Source organism: Aythya ferina, assembly GCF_964211825.1.
Source record: "Aythya ferina genome assembly, chromosome: 2".
Lineage (NCBI taxonomy): Eukaryota > Metazoa > Chordata > Aves > Anseriformes > Anatidae > Aythya > Aythya ferina.
The window spans coordinates 157569510-157592385 of NC_140297.1; the positions used below are offsets into that span (position 1 = coordinate 157569510).

The 22876-nt window shown below is 48.7% G+C and overlaps 1 protein-coding gene and 1 long non-coding RNA gene across 3 annotated transcripts in view; one reads left to right on the forward strand and one right to left on the reverse strand.

Moving 5' to 3' along the window:
- The window catches only part of LOC311432380, a 19047-nt gene extending 12461 nt beyond the window's left edge, over positions 1-6586 (forward strand). Inside the window, exons 2-3 of the long non-coding RNA XR_014690028.1 lie at positions 5724-5877; positions 6432-6586. This is a non-coding gene — a long non-coding RNA (uncharacterized lncRNA). The remainder of the gene's footprint in view (positions 1-5723; positions 5878-6431) is intronic.
- Positions 1-18959, reverse strand: part of GPR20 (G protein-coupled receptor 20) — a 22261-nt gene extending 3302 nt beyond the window's left edge. Inside the window, exon 1 of one of the 2 annotated variants that reach the window (XM_084510790.1) lies at positions 18860-18959. The gene's annotated coding sequence lies outside the window, so the exon portion shown is untranslated. Of the gene's footprint in view, positions 1-7664; positions 7852-18859 lie in introns of those variants that run through there. The other variant, XM_084510789.1, reaches the window with a different exon arrangement.
- Between the last annotated feature and the right edge of the window lie 3917 nt (positions 18960-22876).

Sequence of the window (22876 nt, forward strand, 5' to 3'; positions counted from 1 at the left end):
CCCACCAGCCCAGCTTGCCCAAAGCCCCATCCAGCCTGGCCTCGAGCACCGCCAGGGATGGGGCATCCCCAGCTTCTCTGGGCAGCCTGTGCCAGGGCCTCACCACCCTGAGTGGAGTCCTCATGGCATGTCACAGCCCACCTGTGTTTTTTCTGTATCATTCACTGAGGTGATCTTAAAGGAGAGTATTTGCTGAGAAAAAGCAGAGATTAGGACTAAGAATTTAGGTCTGCCATCAAGCTCCCTCTGGAGATGTTTGCAGAATTGACTTTGCCATCATGAGGTGTCCTAGGTCAGGCAGCCCGGGATCTGGTGGCTGCTCTACTTTCTTCTTGCCTCTCATCTAGTCAGTGGAAGTGGTAAAAAAAAAAAAAAAAAGCTGGGTTTTAATATCCTTGAACTCGGGAGGATGTTTATAAGCAAATGGCAATCTGTCGTGTTTAGGTAGCTGCTCAGATCCATGCCTCTGAGTTGCCCATTGGAATGGCTGATGCTCAATCATCAAAGCCCTCCTGAAATCAAACCCAGTCCCAAGTTATTCTGCAGGACTGAAATCCCGAAGGCTGGTGTCAGATGTCCCAAAGGACTGCTGGGCAAAGAGGAACAGGCCTGACTTTTGCACTTAGGACATCTCCATCAGCAATCAGATGTGGGAACATGTATTTTGGAAACAACTGGATTACCTCCCCCTGCACTGACCTCCAGCGGCAGCCAATGTCACACATGTGTTCACGTTATTTTGTCTGGGTCTGACTGAGCCTGCAGGCTCCTGGGGAAAAGTCTCGTCTCTTCTGATTTTGTGCCAAGGATGCTGATGGTAAATAACAGGAAAAAACAGACCCAAGACTGGCTGAAGGCAGTGGAATCGCAAAGCGTGGCACTTGAGAAAGACGCGTGGGGAGGGTGTAGAAAGTTGGCCCATCTTCTCATGATTTTCTAATATTCTCACCATCTGATCTGCTCTGTTTGTTTGTGTGGCTCTTTAATTACAAACACAAACTGAAACCAGCAGATGCCTGGATCTGCTCCCAGGCTTCCCTTTGCAGATGCTGTCACGGGGAGCGCTGCAGAAGCCACTGCACCCGTGCAAGTAAGGAAATAAAGACTCCATTGCCTCTCGAGTGCGGCATGAGCTTGTATATCTGTGTTCATGCAGGTAGGTGAGCAAGGGGAGAAGACAAAATCACCCATCCCACCCCTTAGGAGGAACTTGCATGTGCATTTGTCCTCCTATTGTAATTGTAAGGCATTGGCTGTTTGCTCTGATTTTACATCTTGTTAGTCACTCGCCTCTTCTGCAAGCTTTTTACTCACTCTCAGATGCCTTATCAGGAGCACCTGATATTCATCTTCCATTTTTCTTTTCCTGCTTCAGTGAAATAAGTAACTTGAGCTGCCTTCAGATGTGCCCCATCCTCACAACGCTGTTGAGGTAAGTAGGGCACTTTAGCCTAATAGGAAAGTATCCCCTGTGAGTACTGCCCGTACACAGAAACGAAAATCATCAGCACATACGGTGTGCTGGCTTACGTCGGCCCCTCTTCCACTGAGCTCTGTGTGCAGTGAAATAAACTCCAGATATTGTAATCACCCAAAAGAATAACAGGCAGCACTTTGCCAAATTGTAACGGAGGAGCCGTGTTAGAGCTGATGTTTCTTCCTACTCTATCGCTGCCCTGCCTGGACTCACAGTATAAGCAGCTATGTGAAAGAAACCCTGACAAATGTAAGTAATTCTGAAGATTTCCTTACTGACAAGCGATGGAAAAGCTGCTCTTGGGCTGCAGGGGAAAAAGTCTTCCTCTAATCAAATTGTTGCTGATGGATGTTCGGGTGAATGGCCTTTTTTTTTTTTTTTTTTTTTTTTTTTTGTGGGATTGCTCACAAACAGCAAGGATGGAGAGCTTGACTGGCAAAGCAACGGCATTCTTCTGAGTGCTTTTAATGAGATGGAGCTGGACCAAACCCTTGGTTAACAGCTACTAAGTATTTTTCCATTCTGGGTCTCCAAGCACTTGACAAAGGTACATTGCCCCATGTTGCAGCAGGCTGAACAGAAAGGCAGCGTGACCTCGTGTCTGAGGAAAAGTGAACATTCCCAGAGGTTTCCAATTCTGCCCCCTTCCCCGCATTTCCAAGTCCAAAATTACCTCAGGCAGGTCTCCCTGTCTCCGCCACCAGAAATATTCATGCAGGTGTTAAAGTGGGGTCAGTTCAATTATGCATAACCATGGAGCAGTCAGTGAGGGTCATGGATAAGCACATGAGAAGCTTTGCAGCCTCTAAAAACCTCTTTTTTCTATGGTACCTATTCATAGCTTGCAACTCTAGCATAAACTCACGAAGAGCTCCAAGAACCGGAGTCACCTTTTCTTGCAGAGTTTACAACTTTTGTGCCACCCTGCTTCCTAAAATACCCAGGGAGATTGGAGCTGGACTTCTCCATGCCTAAATCAGCTCACAGCTCCCCAGATTTCCATGCAATCCCTGTCTCATGGAGCTGGCAGTCTGCAAAGTCCACGATGGGTAAATATCCTCCCATCGGAGTGGTGTCTGAATGCACCAGTTAGCCCGTGCTGTTATATTATACCTCTCAGGCTGGATTTTGTCTGGCTGGCCATGAGCAGCATTTCCTTAAAAGTCCAGCAGGCATCTGGGTAGGAACGGGATAAGGGGAGGGATGGAGACTGGAGGTTGACCTGGCTTCCCTCGTTCTGATAAAGGTCCCTGCTCTGCAATGGGAGACAGGAACCTGCTCTGAAATGCTTTTTCATCGTTGCGAGACGCAACCAATTCCATCATTCTTGGGCCAAATAGGAAACAGATGGTCTCTGAGCGGAAAGCAGGACTTGCTGCCTCTTGTCTTGCTCGCTTGCTGCTTGGATCCCTCTTGTTCACTCAACACAAGCGGCTCAGTGCCTCATCTGTCCCAGAAGGATACCCTTGGCCATCCTTTATTTCTCTCCACCCGACTTTGAGCTCTGCATCAGCCCTAAGCCTCACCCCTTGCTCGCTGAAATCAACAGGAGTTGCTTCCCTGACCCAGGGGACTTTTGGATCTAGCCCAGCAATTCAAATAACGGGATACAAAAGAAAAGGCAGGTCATGCAGTGGAGGTTTGTCCTAACCAGTCTCCAAAAGGGTTATTTATTGGCGTGTGCAGATAGCATCTCTGCATACAGGGAGAGAAAAAGAGAGCCACGCACTGGGATGGGAAAGATGAAAAGGACATTAATAAGTGAGAGCAAGCGTTGTTTAGTATAAACAGCTTCAGCTTTCCTCATCTCCCTGTCCTGAATCTGACCATCTGACCTGGCAAACTGGATCCTCCATCATCCCCCCGTACCCCTCACCCTGTCCTGCCTGCTAACCTTGGCATGGCAGCAGCATGTGTTTAGCTTTGCAGCCTCGCCGTGTTTAAAGTTCCCTAGGTGATTTATCATCCTATTTATAAACGAAGGGTTAAACTCACTCTCTTTCGGTTTAAATTGTCTGATTCTCCTCCTGGCAAGCTCTCACTCAACTCGGGCTCAAACTGGCCAAATATGGTGTTTTTGTGCATGTTGAGGACCTTGCCCTATACATGGTAGGGCTCATTCTGTCAGCCTGGGGAGGGTGGGTTTGCTGACAGTGGGAACGGAGGGAGAAAGGGAGAGAAAGGGAATGAATCCAGCTGCCAGCAGGGAAAAGCTGGTTCCCATCTAGCGCCCGGGCCGTGAGCTGATGTCTAGGGGAGAAAGATCCCACCCCAAAGCAGAAATTAGGCTGTTCCCAGGGTGGGGAAGATCCTGTATTTGAAGGCATCACATCTCTGCTCTCACTTGGTTCCTGGGCACTGATGAAACCCCCTGGAGTGAGGGTAGCTGGATGAAGTGTATGAAACACCTGGCTGTGGGGGAATTACCATCAAAAACTGTGAAACCCAGTCCAGGGTAGGATTATTCCTCCCCCTCCGAGGCTGTGGAACTAAAAGGCGCATTGGAGACACAAAACACACGGCTCTGTGAGGGTCGGATGAAATGACACCTGCTTTCTCATGGTTTCATGCCTTGCAGTGGCTCAAAGGGCTGGACGAAAGCTTTCCTCTGTTTGAGATGCTTATTAATAGCTTTTTCCCATGTGGACACCCGGCTGCCTTAATGAGCATTCACGTTCCAGCTATTCCCTTGGCTCCGGCACTTGTTTAACTTTCTCCTCTCGTTGCTGCCTAATATCCTGAAAATGGAGGTGATCTTCCCCTGCAGCCAAATTTTGGTTGAAATTAGCCAACAGGTTGAAAAACACTGGGAGGACAGAGGAAGCCAGAGCTGAGAAACCCACAACTAGGCACTGAGCATGGCCAGAATACATTTTTTTCCTCTATTATGAACCTGCAAGGAGTTTACTAGCACTCTCCACCACACATCCTTTCCTTTAGGTCTTCTTCCCTGAAAATTCACAATTGCTTTGGCATCAAGACATTGCAAACAAGACCGAATGGCTTCTTTTAGAGTGCTTTGCTTGCCTCTCATTTTTTTTTTTTTTGGCCTGATATTAAATGTTTTCAGATTTGCAACAGATTGGCAATCCTGTGATGTTGTTGAGCCATTTGCCTCCTGTCTGATGGGCTCAGCAAGACCACCCATGGTCCTCCACCTCCAAGGCCCTACTATGGATGGGCAATGGGTGTTGCCATGAATTGTGATTTGTTTGGAAAGGTTGGATGTGGTACTTAGGGACATGGTCTAGTTGGTGACATTGGTGGTAGGGTGATGGTTGGACCAGATGATCTTGGAGGTCTTTTCTAACCTTAATGATTCTGTGATACCCTGGGGTATTTCTACTTCACCCTGTTGTGTTTAATGCTGTTTGTGCACATAGGTGTACCCCACGCTTCCTAAAAAGCCCAAGGACAAAATCAGGTCCTCTGTGAGCTGCCTGGTTCTGCTGGGGACAAAAAGTGACCAGGAGGGAGACTTCTTGGCTCAAATTGCCTGCTCTCTGCATTTGGGCTTGAGCTGGCTGCTGAACGCCCCAGAGACAATCTGTATTAAACCTGACAGTTCTGCATGGTCCATCCCTGATAGGAGCATGCATGGAAAATATGGAACGAGGCTCCCAAAGATACACAGAGCAGGCAATTCACATGCTGGTGGAGTTCTGCACAGCTTATACCTCCTCTGTGCCCATTTGCACATTTGACTTTGAAAGAAGAAGCCCAAATGTACAGGTACAAATGAACAAAGTGGGATTGTTCATACAACCTGCAGGTCCCCTGTCTCTCCAGACCCACACATGTGCACCCAGCAGTGGTGGGCATCCAGAGATCTTTCAGCATGTCTCTTATAAAGCTTGCTTGTACAAGTCACCTTAAAAGTGCTAATCATAGACTCATAAAATCATTAAAGTTGGAAAAGAGCTCCAAGATCATCTGGTCCAACCATCCTCCTACCACCAAAGTCACCGCTAAATCATGTCCCTAAGTACCACGTCCAACCTTTCCTTGAACACCCCCAGGGACGGTGACTCCACCACTTCCCTGGGCAACTCGTCCCAGTGCCTGACTGCTCTTTACGAGACTAATTTTCTCCTAATTTCCAACCTGAACCTCGCCTGGTGCATCTTGAGGTAATTCCTTCTTGTCCAGACATCTTAGGGCAACATTTAGACATCTACAACAACTTATGGATACCAACTTATGGATACCATAGCATATTTCATGTCCTTCTTTTCTGCTTTACCAGATCCTGGCCTTGGAGTGACAGAATTGCTGTGTTTTGTTGAATGCCCTATAAATCATGCTGCTAGCATTGCAGATATCAATATCTCGTAGCTCACCAGGGCTACTACCAAGTGCCATCTGTCACCAGGGAGCATGGTCTGACATCTCTGCAGCAGGTACCATGCATTTTTAGCTCTGTAAGAGAAATCAGAGCATGACTTCTTGCTCAGATCCCTCTCTGTCCTTAGTATAGTAGGAGGGGAAAGTACATCTTTTTTTTTTTTGGAGAAGAAAAAAAACTTCCAAGAAGTTTTAAAATTCTTTTTAAAGCTAAATCTGGAAAGAAGCTAATGGGCCTGGAGTTTTGTAGGTCTAGCCAGTAGAGATGGATCTGTGCCTGTCTTCTTGGGAGGCTGCAACAGTACAAGAGAAATGCATTTGATTTTTGGGGGGATTAGAGTAATCCATCTAGCATTTCAAGGGTGGCTGGGACACAGTGCTAGAAATGTCAGTTCGGATTAAAATCTGTCCTGGCTGTGTCCAAGGAGAGCCCTGCAGTGAGAATTACCATATAGGCACATCCAGGAACTTCACAGGCATGTACAAAACCACAGTGGGAGTTTAAACTGAGCAACATCAGACCTGTGCATTGCCACTTGTTTTTTGAAAAGGAAGTTTTTAATTGCAAATTTAGCTATCTATGAATTCTTTTCCCTCTTTATGCCTCCAGCTGCCTGCTGGCTCTGTCCCGTGGCAAGAAGCCCGAGCAGGACACTGGGGAAGAGCAGCAGCAGAGGTTTGCCTTCGGACAATACCTGCAGCTCTGTATGGTCCAGGACAGAAAAAGCCAAGCTGAACACCCACAGGGTAATGGAGGTGGCACAAATGCAGGTAGGGACAAGGGACTGATGGAAAATTTGGTGTGCTTGCATCTCCCTATGAGCAGCAGACCAGCCCAGCACAGATGTACCTTTGCAGCCCAGTGCTCACTTCAAGCCGTGCTGCTCTCTTGGCTGAGGGGGAAAACTGAGGCACAGAGCCATGATTAATCCGGGGAGCAGACATTTTTTGGAGGAATCCTAGGATGGATTACCAGATCTTAATCCTTTGGGGACTGGCTGCTGTGTTTTCCCTCCCAAGGCACGTATGTCACTGCGCTGTGCAGACAGCTCCCCACCCAGTGCCTTAAGGGGTTTGAAAATTCTGGATTAACCTGGAAAAAAAACTTTGAGGTGTTGAAAGGTGTGTTGCTATGAAAGCCGGGAGGGTTTCTGAAGAAATCTGTTAAGGATATCGGAGAGAATCTGCTTCTCCTCAGGCTGACCGTGCAAATGATTCAGAGAAAGAAAACAGCATCTTTCCTAGAGCTGAACTTGCACCCCTCTGCACAGCCAGAGATAAAACATCCCCAGTCCCCCGAGCCAGGCAATGCACCGACTTATCTACTGGCTTCAAAAATCTGCACAAATTTATTTTCCCCAAATTTCATTATGTGGACACAAACAAAAAAACCCCCCACTTTCACAAGAGTTGGCATAGTACTTTTCCCTGGGGGGAAAGCCAGCACCTCTGCACGCCTTTCATCACCCCCCATCTCCTTGGAAAACACACATATCATGGTACAGCCCCCAAACCCCACAACGGGAAGCTCACGATGTGAAAAACCCCTTGCAGCCCAGAGCAGCCCCATGGTGCAGCCCGGGCACCTTTTGGAAACCTTCTACACCTGCGGCAAGGGCAGAGCCATGGGCTCTGCAAGTAGCTCTTCCACATATTCAACAACATGCCCTTTCCACCTCACCCTGCTGGGGCTCCCTGCTGTGATAACCACAATTTCCAGTCCAGTCCAGGCTTAGGGTCACATCTTCCCACATCTGCCACCTCCCCGATCGCTTGCTCCCCCATTTGGGACCCACATCCCAAAGCATCTACTGGTCTATCCCTCCACGATGGACTGACTTACCTCTGGCCCGATATCCTTTCTATGTTAGAGGAGCTGCTGGTAAGAAAATTTCCTTGTGGACCTGACTGCTATCGCCCCAGGAAAGAGACATCTGTTCCTACGAGCAGAACAACTGGAGTGACTACAGAACATGAAGAAATGCCTAATCTCTCTTACGCGCTCTCTGTCTCCCCCCCCCCTCTTCTAAATATAGCCTTGCAACTAATGGGAAAAAATACACACTACCAAAAAAAAAAATATTTCCACTTGTCTTTTAGTGTTCAGAATTTCTCCCCAAACGTCTGGCTCCTTGCCCTAAATCTCTCTGAAATTTATGAAGTGTTGGAAACGCTAAAGAGGGCTCCAGCCTTCCTCACTGCGCTAATGCCTGAACATCTCTAGTGAACTAATAGTGACGTTGCTGCCCACCCTGTCCCCTCCCCAGGTCTTTTTTCCTATGTCTCTGTGGGAACAAAATCTCCTTGCTGAGCATTCAGGCAGCTCAAGGCCACTGCAAAGTCACTGAGCCTCCACCGTGTGACATGGGAGGGAAATACCTCTCTTTTTGTCTTCCCTACATGATCTGGGATTAGATAGAAACTTTGTAGGAAGGTGCTGGACCTGATGCCTGGGATGCCTGGGATATGCTTTGAACCAACCCAGCTGTCCAGACCCTAAGAAAGGACCTGGCAGAGGGAGATGAAGGGTGACTTTGCATGCCTTGGTGACTTCTGGCTGCAGTTGTTGGAGAAAGGTGTTGATCAGATCTAGGTTGAAGTGGCTGAGTGGAGGTTATTTGGGGGTGCAACTGGACAGCCTGAGGTTCCCCAGCACATTTGTCCATCCTCACACAGCCCTTTCCTTCTGGTGGTAGAGTGGTTGTGGGCATCAGAGCCTGGAGCTGAGTTTTCCCTCATCTTTGGCTGCAGAAGAGGTGAGATTGGGCATAATATAATGAAGGGTCACCTTGCTGAGACAGGCTCAAGGCACACGTCTGGACCAGCTTTCAAGATGTCTCTGTTGACCAATACTGTAAGGACCCAAATCTCCCAAATCCCTGACCCCCTCCTCATGATGGGATGTTTTCTGGTCTAGACTAGGTACCAAAAAAAGCCATCTTCTGAGGGGTAGGGGTCAAAGATGCACAGATGTTATTTCCACGAGGCTTTACAGGAGCTTTAGGAGTCCCTCTTGGGAAAAAAAGGCAGAAAAAAAAATGAAGCAAAACATTTCATCAAAGGTAGTTATTCAGAAGGACAGGGAGAATCGATAAGAATTTAGTGCCAGCCCTGGGCTGCTGTCTTCCTGCACCATTTAGATAAAGGCCTCGCTGGTGCCAACACAACAAACAGGCAGGATATAGCCCGTCACAACACAACAAGATCAACTGAGAGGCATTGAATTCCAGGTCAAGAGGCCAAATCCATAAATAGAGGAGAGGTAAACTCCACACATGCGTGTCTCGCTAGAGCACAAACAGTAGCTATGGATATTGGAGAAGGTTGACCTCATTTTCTGGAATTAGTTTTTCACCCTTGGATCTTTCCCAGGAAGTCTGAGCTGATCTCTTTTGTCTGGTTATTTCATTGATTTTCTATTTTGAGTTTCCTCAGAACGAGGGGCAGATTCTTCCCCCAGTTTCAGGAACATCTCCCTTGACTTTACGTGCTCCCTGATGCAGATATCCCAGCCTTTCACAAGCGACCTCCAGCTCAGGCACGTGCCTGGGATCTCATCTGCTTTTCACTTCCTCATGACTTGGAAAACAAGTTTGATTGGAAGGCCTCCGTGAGTCATCTCGGGCTAATAAAATTGCCTTCACTTCCTTCATTCCTGGGAGCTGAGCAAGATGAAAAACAAAAGAGAAGAAACCAACCTATGGTCCAGTGTTGGGTGGGGAAGATGAACTTGGACCCTATTGTTGTTATTGTCTATGGTGGAAAATGTTTAATTTTCTACCAGTCTGTCAACAAACCTGATATATTTAGGGAACAGCTCTAGAATTACAAATATGAGACTGAAAAAAGCAAGGAGACTTTTCTCCAGGATGAGGTATGGACACCTGTGCTCTGTTCACCTGCTTTGGGGCTTCCTGGCCCTTCCTAAGTGAGGACCAACTTGGTTTTGCTCTCCTGCATGATGCACAAGAGCTTTCTTCCCATCCTTTGTGGACAGGAAAACGAGTGCCCCACACTCCTCCGCTATCCCAGCCTCTCCCTCCTTGCTGAATTTAGAGCTAGACTTGGAGTGGCAACAGCTGCAAAGTTTCAAGTTGTGCCTGAGATAGTACAGAGCATGCCTTATCGGGAAGCAGATGCTGCTTTTAAGGTGGAGGAGGTCCGTCCGGGTTCTGGGCCATGCTTTGGCCCAGACACGGTTCCCACACTCGACTTTGGGAGGAGTTGTAACCGTAGCTGATGAATGAAGAGCTTCCATCATCTCTCGATTTTCAGACATTTATCACGCTCCCGAAGGGGGAAAAAAAAGGGAAGCTTTAACAAGTGGAAAATTTTCGAGCTTGTTGGCTCAATATCATAGAAGCATAGAAACATTGAGGTTGGAAAAGACCTCCAAGAATATGCAACAACATTAAATATTGAAGTGGATGCCTTCAGAGTGTAAGTGGAAGAAGGTATTGGATCAGCTGAAATTAGCACATGGGATAACAATCGTCAGGGTATGGAAGAGTGCTGCTGGCCCATAATAACTCCTAGCAATCCCATAACAGTGGGGATCAACACGTCTGAGCATGCCTGTTTTTGTTGGGATGTTGAATTTAGCATCTGTTAGACTGAACAGATCCTCAGAAATTCATTCTTTTTTTCAGTGCTGAAGGAGAGCTTCTACCCAAGTAGGTCCTGGACCCAGACGCAATGTAATAGAGCTCAGAAAGTTGAGGAGCCTTTATTTAGGGTCATGGCTTCATGGAGACACTGAAGGATAGGATCCTCACTGCATGGAGGACACAAGAAGAGTAGGATCTTCACTAAGTGGTCTGGGAAACCTCTTTTGATTAGCTGCTTCAGAGAACATGAACTCACATGCCCATAGCCCACCTCCTTGAGCATTTTCCCATTTTCCCATCAACACAGGTATTTCTGAAATGTCTGTCCACTGTCTTGCTCCTGCACAAGGCAGCAGGAGAACCAGAAAGGGAAAGGGGAAGAGGGAATGTCACAAACACAAGCCTGTCCTCAGAAGGCTACCTAGGGAGGTTGCCCAGCTGATGGAGATGCAGGGCTGATGAAGAAATGACGTGGATCCTGCTATGGTAAAGGAAATCCTTTACCACAACAGGAAAAGTTAAAGGCATAGAGGACAGCCTACATCTATTTTACCCTCCCCAACTCTTCTCATAAACCACACATTTGGTTTACGGTAAAATCTACAGACACCGAGACTCTCCACGAATGTGTAGGAATGTCCTGCCTTGCAGAGGGGCTTGGTCAACCCCGTTGTGCTTCCTTGCCATTAACGAGTTGGACGTGCGTTCCCATCCTCTGGAAGGAAAACCTTGGACAGCAGTGTGGGAACGTTGTCAAAGGACGAGGAACAAAAGGCTGGCTCCTGTCCCAGCCCTGCTGCAGAGCCTCACGGAGCCGAGCGGGGTCCGACAGGTGCTGAGCTCCTGCCTGATGGATGAAAGCACCTGCCCTAACTTCTACCCTCCAGCAGTGAGAATAGCAGAGAGAAGCAGATATTTGGTGGGGACAACTTCTAGCCAGACCAATTTGGTGGGGCTCATGAGAGCCAGGAAGAAACCTTGACTCTTCATCCTATATCCTTGCTTGTCCACAAGGGTGGGAAACCTTGTGGACTGGCATGGGATGGAGCTCAAGATTTGCCCCTGCTGAGCTCCATTTATTCAATTTGAGTCAAAACTGATCCCGTCAGGGCTACTGGTACTCAGATGGATGCACCAACCCAGTAGCAGACAGGGCTGATCGGGAAGACCCAGCAGATTGTGCAGGGGGTCTGGGCTTGGGGTTTCTCCTTGCTGGAGCCTGTGACCTTCCCTCCTTCCTGCTCCATCACTGGTGCAGGAGGAGAAATCTCACTGCCCTTGTAGCTCCCAGACACCAGCTTGGGAAAGGCAATAGGGTAGGTTGTGAAGGTGGATCTTTTGTCTCCCAGAACTTGTCTCTCTCCTGCAAAGCTGGGGCAGAAACACCAAAAGAGCAGGGAAATTTGAGCTTTTTCTGCCCAGAGGAGGACATCCGACTGCTTCCCCTCATCACGTTGAGCATCCCATTGCCTGCCTCTCAGCATGAGCAACAGAGGCTGGCTGAGCTATAAAAGATGATCCAGCTGCCCCTGTAATTACCTCTCAGCAGGGCCCAGAGGCAGCTGTACCTACCTGACATAAGAGGCTCAGCAGACAGCAGTCCTTTTTTCCTGCCAAGGCACTGCTCCGAAATCACAGGCACTTCCCAGCACCCGCTGGGCTGTCACTCAGCATCCTCAGAGCACAGCAAAGGCCAGAAGGACTCTTAGCCTCCAAACAGGCTCCCCATAGGCGTGTTTACACAGGGAGGGAGATCAGACAGTGACCGTACGGGGGCTTCTGCTGACGGGATGCAGCCGTGCTTTGTCCATTTGATGAGGAACAGGGAAAGAAAAGTGGTTCCCAAACGATGTCCATGGCCCCCGGCGAGTGAGTCAGGCACGGGGGAGAAAGTATGCAAGAGCCCGTTTCCTGCCTGCCTGCTGCAGTTTTAGGAACTGACTTTTCTGAGCATTTCCTCCCCCTGTGTTTCTCTCCCCTGGCCGTGGCATTTTCGCTGAGCTGAAAATTGTGAAGGCATCTGCAGGGCACGAGGAGCAAGCCGCTTCTCCAGGTGACCCCGAGGTCTGTCCCCAATGACTGGTCCTGGTCCATCGGTCCCGCCTGTGTCCATTTATTACATGACAAGGGTTGCAGAGATGGATGTGCCCTGTCCTGCTATAGACATACCCTGTGCGGGGTCAGGATCCCTCCCTCCAGCCCAGTTTGCCCAGATCAGCCCTGCTGTCACACCAGTGGGGTTTCTGACACGGATCCTCAATCAAGACACCAATAAAAAGAGCTGGAGAGACCCTTCAGCAGCCCAACAAAGCACATCACATCTCCACCACCCCTTGCTATCCATCACCATTTGGGACCCCTTGCGAGGTCTCCCTCTAACCTTTAAGTCCCCCCAACCCAGCTCTGGCCAGCAGCCACTTCTTGAATTTCTTTTTTTTTTTCCTCCTTGCTATTTTTTTCAAAGTTTAAGGACCTAATTGCCAAGAACACGACGTCCAGTGTCACAACCTCACCGCGGAGCTCTCCCCATTCCCAGCAAAGCAATCCCTGCTGGATTTGTTTGTCACTGGGCGCACAGGGACACGGGTGCTCAGAGGGGAAAGCTACGCAGGCAGCCGGGGTTTGGCATCGCTCGGGCACACGTGCTCCAGGAGGTCAGGGACGGGCCCCGAGGAGTGGCTTTACCCAGCTCTGGCTCCAGGCCTGTAGAGAAGGAATCAGCAGGACACTGGGCTTGGCTGCATGAGGATGTAGCTCCAGGGTGGTCCACAGAGTCCCCAAGCAGCTCTCGGTGCTCTGCTCTTGTGTTTGGGGTAGGGGGAAACACGGTGTGGTAGGGCTGAGCCAGAAAACCTCAAACCGAGCTCTGGAAGTGGTATTCCAGAGAGGTTGTGGGTCTCCTCGTTGGAGACCTTCAAAAGCCACCTGGATGTGGTCCTGGGCACCCTGCTTGAGCAGGGGCTGGACCCGATGGCCCCAGAGGTCCCTTCCCACCTCCAGCATTCAGTGAACCCAAGCTGAGCCCATAGAGGCGGGGTGCAGAGAACGGAAAGGACGTTCACACACACATGGCAAGCAAGCAGCAGGGACCTTAGGGGCCCCATCTGGTACCTCCACCTTCTCCAATTTAGCAGATGCTGCCAGGACCATCTGCTCAACGCCGGGCTCCTTCGCTGTGCAAGCAGCCGAGCCCATGCCCCGGTGCCACGCGGAGTCGCAGCAACCAGGAGGCAGGATGCCTTCAAGTCAGAAAATCTGCTCCACGCTCCCCAAATGGCTTCACAGAAAATCACATCCCCTCCCTGCTCTTTTTCTCTGCAAGCTGAACCCGTGCTAATCCTATTCTCCAGCCCTTTTTGTTCGCCTGCTTTGTGGAGATTGCGAAGAGCTGCCTTTTGTTAGGGGCACGCGGAGCTCAGTGATGCTCTGGTCCGGAACAGGGCAGCGTAAATCTGGTGGATTATGGTAGGAAATTCCACGGGGATGAAAAACCCTATAGGAACATGTAGAAAAGAAAGGGCCCCCTTTGGAAAACAAAACAAAACAAAAAAAAAAACCAACCCCGCTGCTGCTTGATTACAAGTGATTCCTAAAATTGCTGCCTCTGGAAGAAGCTGGTACATTTGCTGATTTTTTTTGCCTGTTATTTTGGATTTTTTTTTTCCCTTTGTGTTTTCAGCTGTTTGGAATTACAGCTCCTGTCCCTGCAGGCGGGCCCTCCTCCCACAGCAAACTCTGTGCAAGGGGCCTTGTTGGGGACAAAGCTGCTGTCTGTGAAGGTGCCTCAGTTTCCCTATTATCAAAATGGCCCCTCTAAGAATACCCAATGGATGGTAGGGTGTATGGAAGACCTCCAGCTCATGTTTTTGGCCTCAAAGTGAAATTTTTATCAGGAGCAAAAGCTCAACCTGCCACTGCTGAATCGTTCTTCTCCGTAACATCATCTTGTTACTCGTAGCTTCTCTCTCTGTTATTTCAGGTGGTGCTGTAAAGTGCCGTTTGGCACCCATGCACTGCGGCCCTTTGCATTGCTTGTAAGGATTTTATCTTAGAAAAGCACTGCTAGATGTAATAAATAGTGTTAAATGGGCTAATAAATGGGTATGTGCCTTGGAAAAGGCTCTGCAGGTGAATCCCATGGCTGTACCACAACCCAAGTGTCACCTCCTCACGGGCACATTCTGCTGGCTTCTTTAAAGCAAAAATCCAGCCTGCTGTGTTTGCTAAATCGGGCTCTGCTTCTTTGGGTGTCTTTCCATTTTCCAAGAAAAATAAACCGCAGGCCCTGTATTTTTAGATATGCCATCTGATCACGGCCAGTCGTTTATCAGTTCCACTACCGCGAGTCGAGATGCTGAGCTCCAGGGCTGAGCTCCCTTGGGCAAGAAGTGGTGGCTCAAGCCCTCCTGGGTGTATTAATAAATCAGCGTGTGTGAAATAATTGGGCACTTTCCTAGGTAAGCTGCTCACGAGGAATCACACCGTCAGGATTTATTGCTGCTGGTGTCTTAGCAGCTCCGGTTCCTCGGGCAAACTTAATACTGTGGTGAGTGGGAGGCGAGCAGCCCTGGTATGAGACATCCCTAATCTAGGCAAGGGCCAGAGGCAGCATGACTCCCCTTCTTCTCCCCACCAGTGACTCCGGCTCCTGACGTCTGCTCCTTGCTATTTCAGTCCTGGGCATCCTCCGAGGCGCCTGACACTCGGTGCCTTCACGGGACGCGGGGCTGTGACAGCTGAATCCATGTGGCTGAGATGGGGTGGGGTATGCAAAGCCTGTGCACCTCTCCCAGCATTTCCGAACCCATTTTGGGGTGGTGGGAAAAGGGGTAGCTCAGGGGCAGAGTGTTTCCTTGTGCTTTTCCTTGTGCAATCCTGCTCCTGCCCTGTGTGAGCTTGCCCCATGATCGATACCCGCTCAATTCACCCTGCACAGCACTGCACGAATGTGGTCAGTCTCTCAGAAAGCTCTGCCCCTTGCTGATTTGCTTCAGCTCCCAAGTCTGCCTCTAAAACAAACGCAGTCTGCAGACAATTTGCTGTGTGTTTGATCAAAGCTGCAGGAAGCCCCGAGCCTGGGGTGTGAAAAACGGGCTGCCATGCTCCTGAAAGTTTGTTTGCTGCGCTGCTTCGTCACTCTCACGACAATCAATTTATCTACATAACTGGGGGCTGAAGACAGCGTGGCGTGCCTTGGCAGCCTGGATTTTTCCTGGAGATGTATTGCTTGGCTTATTTGAGCAGGGGAAAAGGAGACAGCCTGCCACTCTGCGAGAGCAAGCAGGTGAACCCCGGCTGTGACCACCCAGCTTCTCCTCTGCATCCTGCTAGATGAAGTCCTTGGTGTCCTGGACGAAATAGAGAACTTCAGCAAACCTCCCCAGCCTCATCCACAAGGCCAAAACCTACTTGTGACAGCTCCTCTATGGGGCAGCTCCACAGGGAGACCCAAATCCATCTCTCCGGGTGTCCTACAGAGAGAAGTGACAACCCAAGTGTGCTCAGTGATGGGTGCCATCGGCTTGGCCACTGCACCAGGAGCCATATCCCACATTTGGTGGCTTTAGGGCATGTCCCAGAGCCCCAGATTTCTGGCAGGTATTTGCAGAGCAGGTGGCTGGAGCCGTGAAGAGGAGGGGACATTTGCCAGAAAACCTTTTTGGAGTGACGTGGAAGAAGTCACCTTTCCTGTTGTGTGACAGTGGCCACTTTGAGGCTGTGATAGATGAGTTGCACATCTTTTATGGATTATGTGTAAGAGGCAATAAAGAATTCAGTCCTCTGGGTCTACACACTAATGGCATATCGATCCCTGTAAATATCACGTTGGGATTGAACAGCAGTGTCCCTGGTTAGTGTCATCCCTACAGGTGATGTCGATTAGGTGTCACAGCCCAGCTCAGCCCAGACCCATCAGCCCCAAAGCTTCACACCTTTTTTTCCCCTCACTCACCCCTCACTGCTGCCCAACTTCTTTGACCTCTGGGCTTTGTCAAGCGTGGCTGGACTCTGCTGTGTCTCCCTAGGACCTCCTGGAAGGAGAGAGTTTCTCTGCTAAGCACCAATTAGGATTTTCTCTCTGTGGGTAGCCTTAAGTGGTTGTTTTGAGTGAAATTCTACAAATTAAAATGCCAAGTATAAAAACTGGAGGGGAGGTGAAAGAGAGAGCATGTAGAGGTGTCAGGATCCTTATGGTATTTACAGAAGCAGCAGATGTTCCTCAGATGGGGCTGTAGACCTGACCTTAGATGTTACAGGAGGTTCGTTATGATGCACATTTAGGTGATAAATGGTTTTACCTCCCCTAAACCCAACACCCAGGTGTGTAAAGAAACCTTCCTTGGTGTACAGAAAAGTCCAAGCAATATGCGTTTGGTGTGTTTGTCTGAGCGTTACTCCCATGGGGGAGTTCTGGCTCCAACTTTAATAAGGGCTTGGGAATTTGGATGTCTGCATTTTTGGATGCTGGGGCTCGCGTCTCCTTAAAGGGTGAGGTTTCCCCAAATGTGCTGAGCACCTGCCTGCTGAAAATCCCCATCTACCTGTCTCCAGCCCATTAAAATGCAGACAGCCAACCTCCCTTCTGACCAGCCGGGGGGCAGGATTTGGTCTTTTCCCCCGAAGGAGGACACAGGGGCAGGAACAGCATCACCCCAGGGTGCACCCCTGTGCTTGGAAGGCTGCGATGCACACACGGGGGAGCAGCGCCGTGGCGGTGTTGTACGTGCACGGGGTGGGATTTATTGCTCTGTTCAGCAGCCTCCCCCATTCCACTGCCTGCGGGAGAACGTGCCGTGAGGGATGTTTCATGTACAATTCCTTCCTTGGCCTTTGCCTCCGTCTTCAAAACAGGGGAAGGAAGACTTGTAGGGTGCTTTCGGCGCCTTTGCGCTCCACGGGGAGGGAAGAGATGGCTCCCTCCCTGTGTTTTGTCTCAACACACAGGGGGGGAAGACAAAGGAGGCTCAAATGGAGTTAAGCAAAATGTACTAAAACTATGAATTAATAATATATACAGTAAGTGGCCATGTGTCCTTGTAGGAAGAGAGGGGGGAAGAAGGGGATTTGCTGTCCCTTTTGTGGGCTGGCAGAGGTTTCTGCAGGCAAAAGAGACAGAAAACTGTCTTTTCTTAGTAAAGAGGTTCCCACTGAAGGCAGTGCCTTTGGATGCTGTGTCACGGAGGTGGTGGGCATTTCTGCCTCTTTTTTTCCACAGCATCCTAGCTTTCTTCCGGCTCTGCTCAGGGCTTGCAGCAGGAGCTGAGGTGCAGCCTTTTGCATCTAATATTGGATGACAGAGGTATTTGCCCCGGTGGTTTTCAATTGGGACTGTCAGGCACATGTAATAGGGATTAAACTTTTATGCCCACTGCCTTTTGCTTTTGAATGGGGTAGTTTCAGCTTTGCTGGAGGAACGGCCATTTCAGGGAAAGGGACAGCTTTTTGCTGAAGGAGAGAAATTGGCCCTGGCATGTGAGAAATGCTAGGACAGAAGGCGCCTCATGTTACCAAAACACAGCTGAAATGGGTCCAAAGAGCTGCATTTCCAATTCATCACACTCCGCCGCTGACTATGGTTTGTGTACACGACAGGAGGTGCTCTCTGTATGAGGTACTGCAGCCAGACACGTCTCAGCCAGCTGCATGCAGGACCATTCATCCTTCTCACCCACCAGCTGCTTCCCCCATTCAAGAACATCCAAAGCAAGGGTGCTTTCCATACCATTTTCCTGGGGAAAGTTTCCTGCTTCCTAATGGTATGTTGCAAAGTTCATTTTGAGCCCTCTCTCACTTTTTCATCTGGGTATAAAACCTCTGTGTCTAGCTCTGCATCCCTACATGGGGACATCTGCAAGATGTGTACGTGCATATGTAGCTGGACTCGACAGAGGTAGTCAGAATAGGGAGATACACCAGAAATATATATATATATATATATTTTTTTTTTTTTCACACTGAATCTCTCAGGTAGCATAGCCTGCAGCCTGCTTTATACACATCAAGTGTGCATCCTTGCACACGTGTACCTGGCTAGAAGGTGGACCAGCACAAATTTGGCTTTCACCTCAACTGGTTCACCCACATCTCCCTCGATGAGACTCCCTCTTCCATTGCACCAGCACAAAACTCTCCAGCCCTCCCCTTCCCCTGCAGCACCCAGTGCAGGAGGTGCTCCTCAGGAGATGCTTGTTAGGAGATTCTTATTAGGAGATGCTTGTCAGAAGATGCTCCTCACCAGCCCCATCCCCACGCACGTGGAGCCAACAGCACCTAAACCCATGTGTTTTTTGCTCCTGCCCCAGCTTGCAAGGACTCCCATCCCAATCTCCGTGCCTCCAAACTCTCAGCTCAGCCAGGGCTGCCTTCCCGAGCTGCAGCTGGTAAATCTCCCTCCCTCTCCCCCTCGCTGCACGTCCCCGCCGGTACTTACACAGCTCGGATGAGAAAGCTCAGCTGCTGATCCTGCTCCCGGATTCCTCGACCGAACGACAGCGTGCTCGCTCTCCGGCGCTCAGCCCGGCACAGCGATACAGGAACCAGACCTCTTTGGTTTACTTTTACATTGACGTCAGTGTCTTTCCTAGCCTCCGCGGCTCCTTTTGGTCAAAGGATGTCTTCAGGGTGGAGGGGAGGGCTGGGGAGGGAGAGGAGCGAAGATGAGCTGGAGGTGAGTTCTCGTGATGTAGGCAGTTTTAGGGGCTTGTGGTAGATGAAAGGGTGCTTCTCCAGGCCAAGCTGGCCCCACGTGTTGATCACCACCTGGACATGGGGATGTTTGGAGGCATGGCCCTTGTACCTGTGCAGAGAGCTGCTTTCTTCCTCACCTGAACCAGAAAAACCCTGCCTTCTTCCTCCACCCATTCAGCCCCATGTGCTGGTTCAAGGGAGAGGGATGGAGACAGTGCAGGGGGATCAAGGGGGGCCAAGCCCCCTGCCCAAAGCCACATGGACACAGACACTCAGTTGTATTGCCTCTGTGCTCAGGCCAGGGCTGTGCCTATCTTCAAGGGAAGAGGAGGTGCAGATTTGGGTTGCTTTGCCCATCACCAAGGGTGGCCTTAAAGATGTGGGCTTCATGCACCATGAAGTTGAAGACGAGAGTGCACCTCAGTGTACCTGTGTATACACTCAGGTCAGATTTTTACACACTTCCACGTCACAGCTTCTTGTGTTTGGGTTCAACACCTGAATAACTTACCTCTCTGCAGACCCTCATAAGGCTGGAGATCTTACTTGCTCCAATTAGGGCTCAAAAATCATCTTGAGATTTCTGCTACGTGGCGTGCGTATCCTTCCTTCAGCTCCGTGCAGTGGACGTGTGCATGGACACGTGCATGGGACGTGCACAAGACCAGGGTTTGTGAGAGATTTGGAGGATTTGGAGAACACCAGCGGAAACTGGAACCTGTGAGCGTGATCGTTAATGCTGAATTATTCACGGCAGATTAATCACACCTATGTTTAGGGCTCCTTTCTGCCTGGGAGCCGAGCCAGATTTCTTTGCGTGGCCAAGCTGCTTCCAGGAATTCCAACGTGAGGCTTTCATACCTTTAATGCTGATGGTTTTCTGTTAGATTCATGAGTGCTCATTCACTTGGGTGGTGTGATGCAAGCACTCGAGCATGCAGATGTTAGAGCCACACCTAAAGATGAATTTAGAGCTTGACCTGTATTATTGTACAACCACAATTAAACCCATGCTGTTTTTGGGTTTTGGAACTTTTTGCATCATACCTTTCTATGATGCACTTGTTCAGCTCTTACACAACTGGTCTGTCATCTCCTAGTTGATTGTCTAGGTGATACCATGATGCACAAACCCTAAGTTGTAAGGTGTTGAGATTAGTCTGTATGAACCAGAGCAGCCCCAAGCATCTGGTGGTAAAAACGTAATTGGGCTGGCCAGCACTTGGAAACTGCAGTAATAAAACTTTGCAGGGAGAAGGGAATTTGGGAAAGGAAATCTCATCTGGTACCACCAAATGATTAGCTTGCACTGGAAAACAGCCAGTGAGAAAATATTTTCTGTCCCTATATACCACCACCACTGAGAATAAGAGACACAGAGAGGGGAAGATTTTGGGTTTTTTGGCACATCCATGGCTGAGCCAAATGATAAGTCTGGTTTGTTGGCTATTGGATCACACCCTTTATGTCATAAATATTAAAGTCTTAAAGATTCCCGGTGTTCTTGTCTGAACCAATATATCGTTCTTTGCTGGAGAAAGACAGTCTTATAAAAACCAGAAAAAGGGGCCCTCGTAAATCACCATGTCTATACTTAGAAATGTGTTAAAACTTTTAAGCTCCATTTCAGAACACATAAAGTGTTTTTTTTTTTTTTTTTTTCTTTTTTCCGAGTTAAAAAATCCATCCAAAGGTCAGTCAGAAACAGGAATATAGCTGTCTTTGAAATCTCAAGCTGCTGTAATAGCATTTTTGGCAGTGAATGATAAACTTGAACAGTTGAGGTTTACACGGCAGATCAAGTGAACATGTATTTGTCTATACATTAAATGACCCAGCAGCGACCCTTTTTCATTCTGTCTCCTGACCTATCAGCTTATTTATAGTTTTTGCTACAAATGGACCTCCTGAACAAAAGAAGGCAGACCATCTAGCTCTGAAGAACCCATCACAGTGGATGTATGCCCATAACCCATCACGCTTGGGCAGGAGTCCCATTTTAGTGATAACCTCCTAGGTAGCAGCAATATTAACCCTCTTTTTACCTGGCAGGGATTTTTAGAGTCTTTCACAGGTTGTGAAGGGTTGTTCAGGAAGATCTTATGACCCTAAAGGTGTTGGGTTGTAAGAGAACTGTGGATGTTCTTGAGGATGGCAGGGATTTAGGGTTTCTTCTCTGCCAAGCCTCATAGTTAGGAAACTCTTGCTGAACACCTGTGTTGCAGTCCTTGTTTTATTAACTCTGGAGGTATATATTCAGGGTCTCATTTTTGGGAAATAGCTTAGTGTTCACTAGAGCAGGGACTGCCATTACCTCTCTTCCACTACCCTGTGGTACCCTAACCATGCCAGGCCTCACTTCTGGATTTCCTAAGGTGTTTTTTCCTCTTGCCTTGCAAAAGCAGCTTTTTGTGTTTCCGAGCTGGTCCATCGATAAGGGAAACGACAGTTCATAAAACATGATGGCCAGTCTGGGGCCCTGCCAGGGTTTATTATTTCTCCTGGTGCATTTTCTCCTGAGCTGAAGGTTGTGCTCAGAGGTGGCATTTTCTTTGCTTTCCTTTTTGACAGACCCCTGCGAAAGGAGGGAGCCCAGTCCAAGCCCATTTCCCCAGGAGCTTTTCCTTTTTCTCTTTTCTCATTTTGCAGAATTTTAGGTAGCAGACCAGACCCAGGGAAACAAGGAAGCATATCAAAAGAGTTTACCCGCAAAAATTAAAATGGAACAGCAAGTACCTGGATTTATTTTTTCCTTTCTCAGTGACCAAGTGAAGTAGCAGATTGCAACCGATCTGCATTTTTACCCTTCCATTCCCCAAAATAACAATGGCCACATCCAAAGCTTGTGATCTGAGCAGATCTTCAGGAGTCTTTCATTTGGATCTACCAAAGGATTTTGCTAAGCAAACACACAGGACTGCAGTGCCATCATCTAAACAAAATATATCATGGAGACCCTGGTCTCATGCGCTGCCTGGTTGTGTAATGGCACATGTCTTGCTTTCTCTTCTGTAGGGATACACACTCCCTCCCTTCTAGGCTTGTCTCAGTAAATAGAGCCCTGAGAAATCACCCCTCTAACACCAATAAAATCTGTTATTTTTATTTTTATTTTTTATTTTTTAAAGCAGTCTGTTTCAGAGCTATTTCTGGGAGCTCTGTCCTGTGTAAAATTCCATGCTCGTTTCAAATACTGTTGCTACATTTCTTCCACAATCTTGCTCTTCTATTCCAGCTAAAATTAAGATTAAAAATAAAAATAAGAAACCAACAACAATGTTCTGTACTGCCCAAAGTGTCTCGGACAAACTGGCACAGAACAACAGTTTTAAGGCTCAGTGGCCCAGCCTTTGGAGCCCTGAAGGCTTAACTTTCCATTAGTCAACAGGACAACTCACAGAGGTCCTAGTTCAAGTGGCCAGAGAAGTACATGCATAACTAACTTGCTGATTTGCAAACGGCAGATGATCTAGTACTTGGGAATTTTCCGTGGTTTAACCTTTGATGGAGGAGGTTGTGTTCTTGAGGGAACTACGGGCTCCCATCCTCGCAGTGCAGTGAGATGGGTGCCCCATGGCATAGCAGCAACGCCAACATCAGCTGCTCCGGCGTGCGACTGTTCCCAACATTGACAAGAGCTAGCTTAAGCTGTCTACCATGGGAACACCACTTTGATGAAAGCTGGCTATTTATGCACTAGCACCTTGGCTACTTAAAGTGAGTTTGAGAACTAAAATGCATTTGCTATGTAATAAATGCT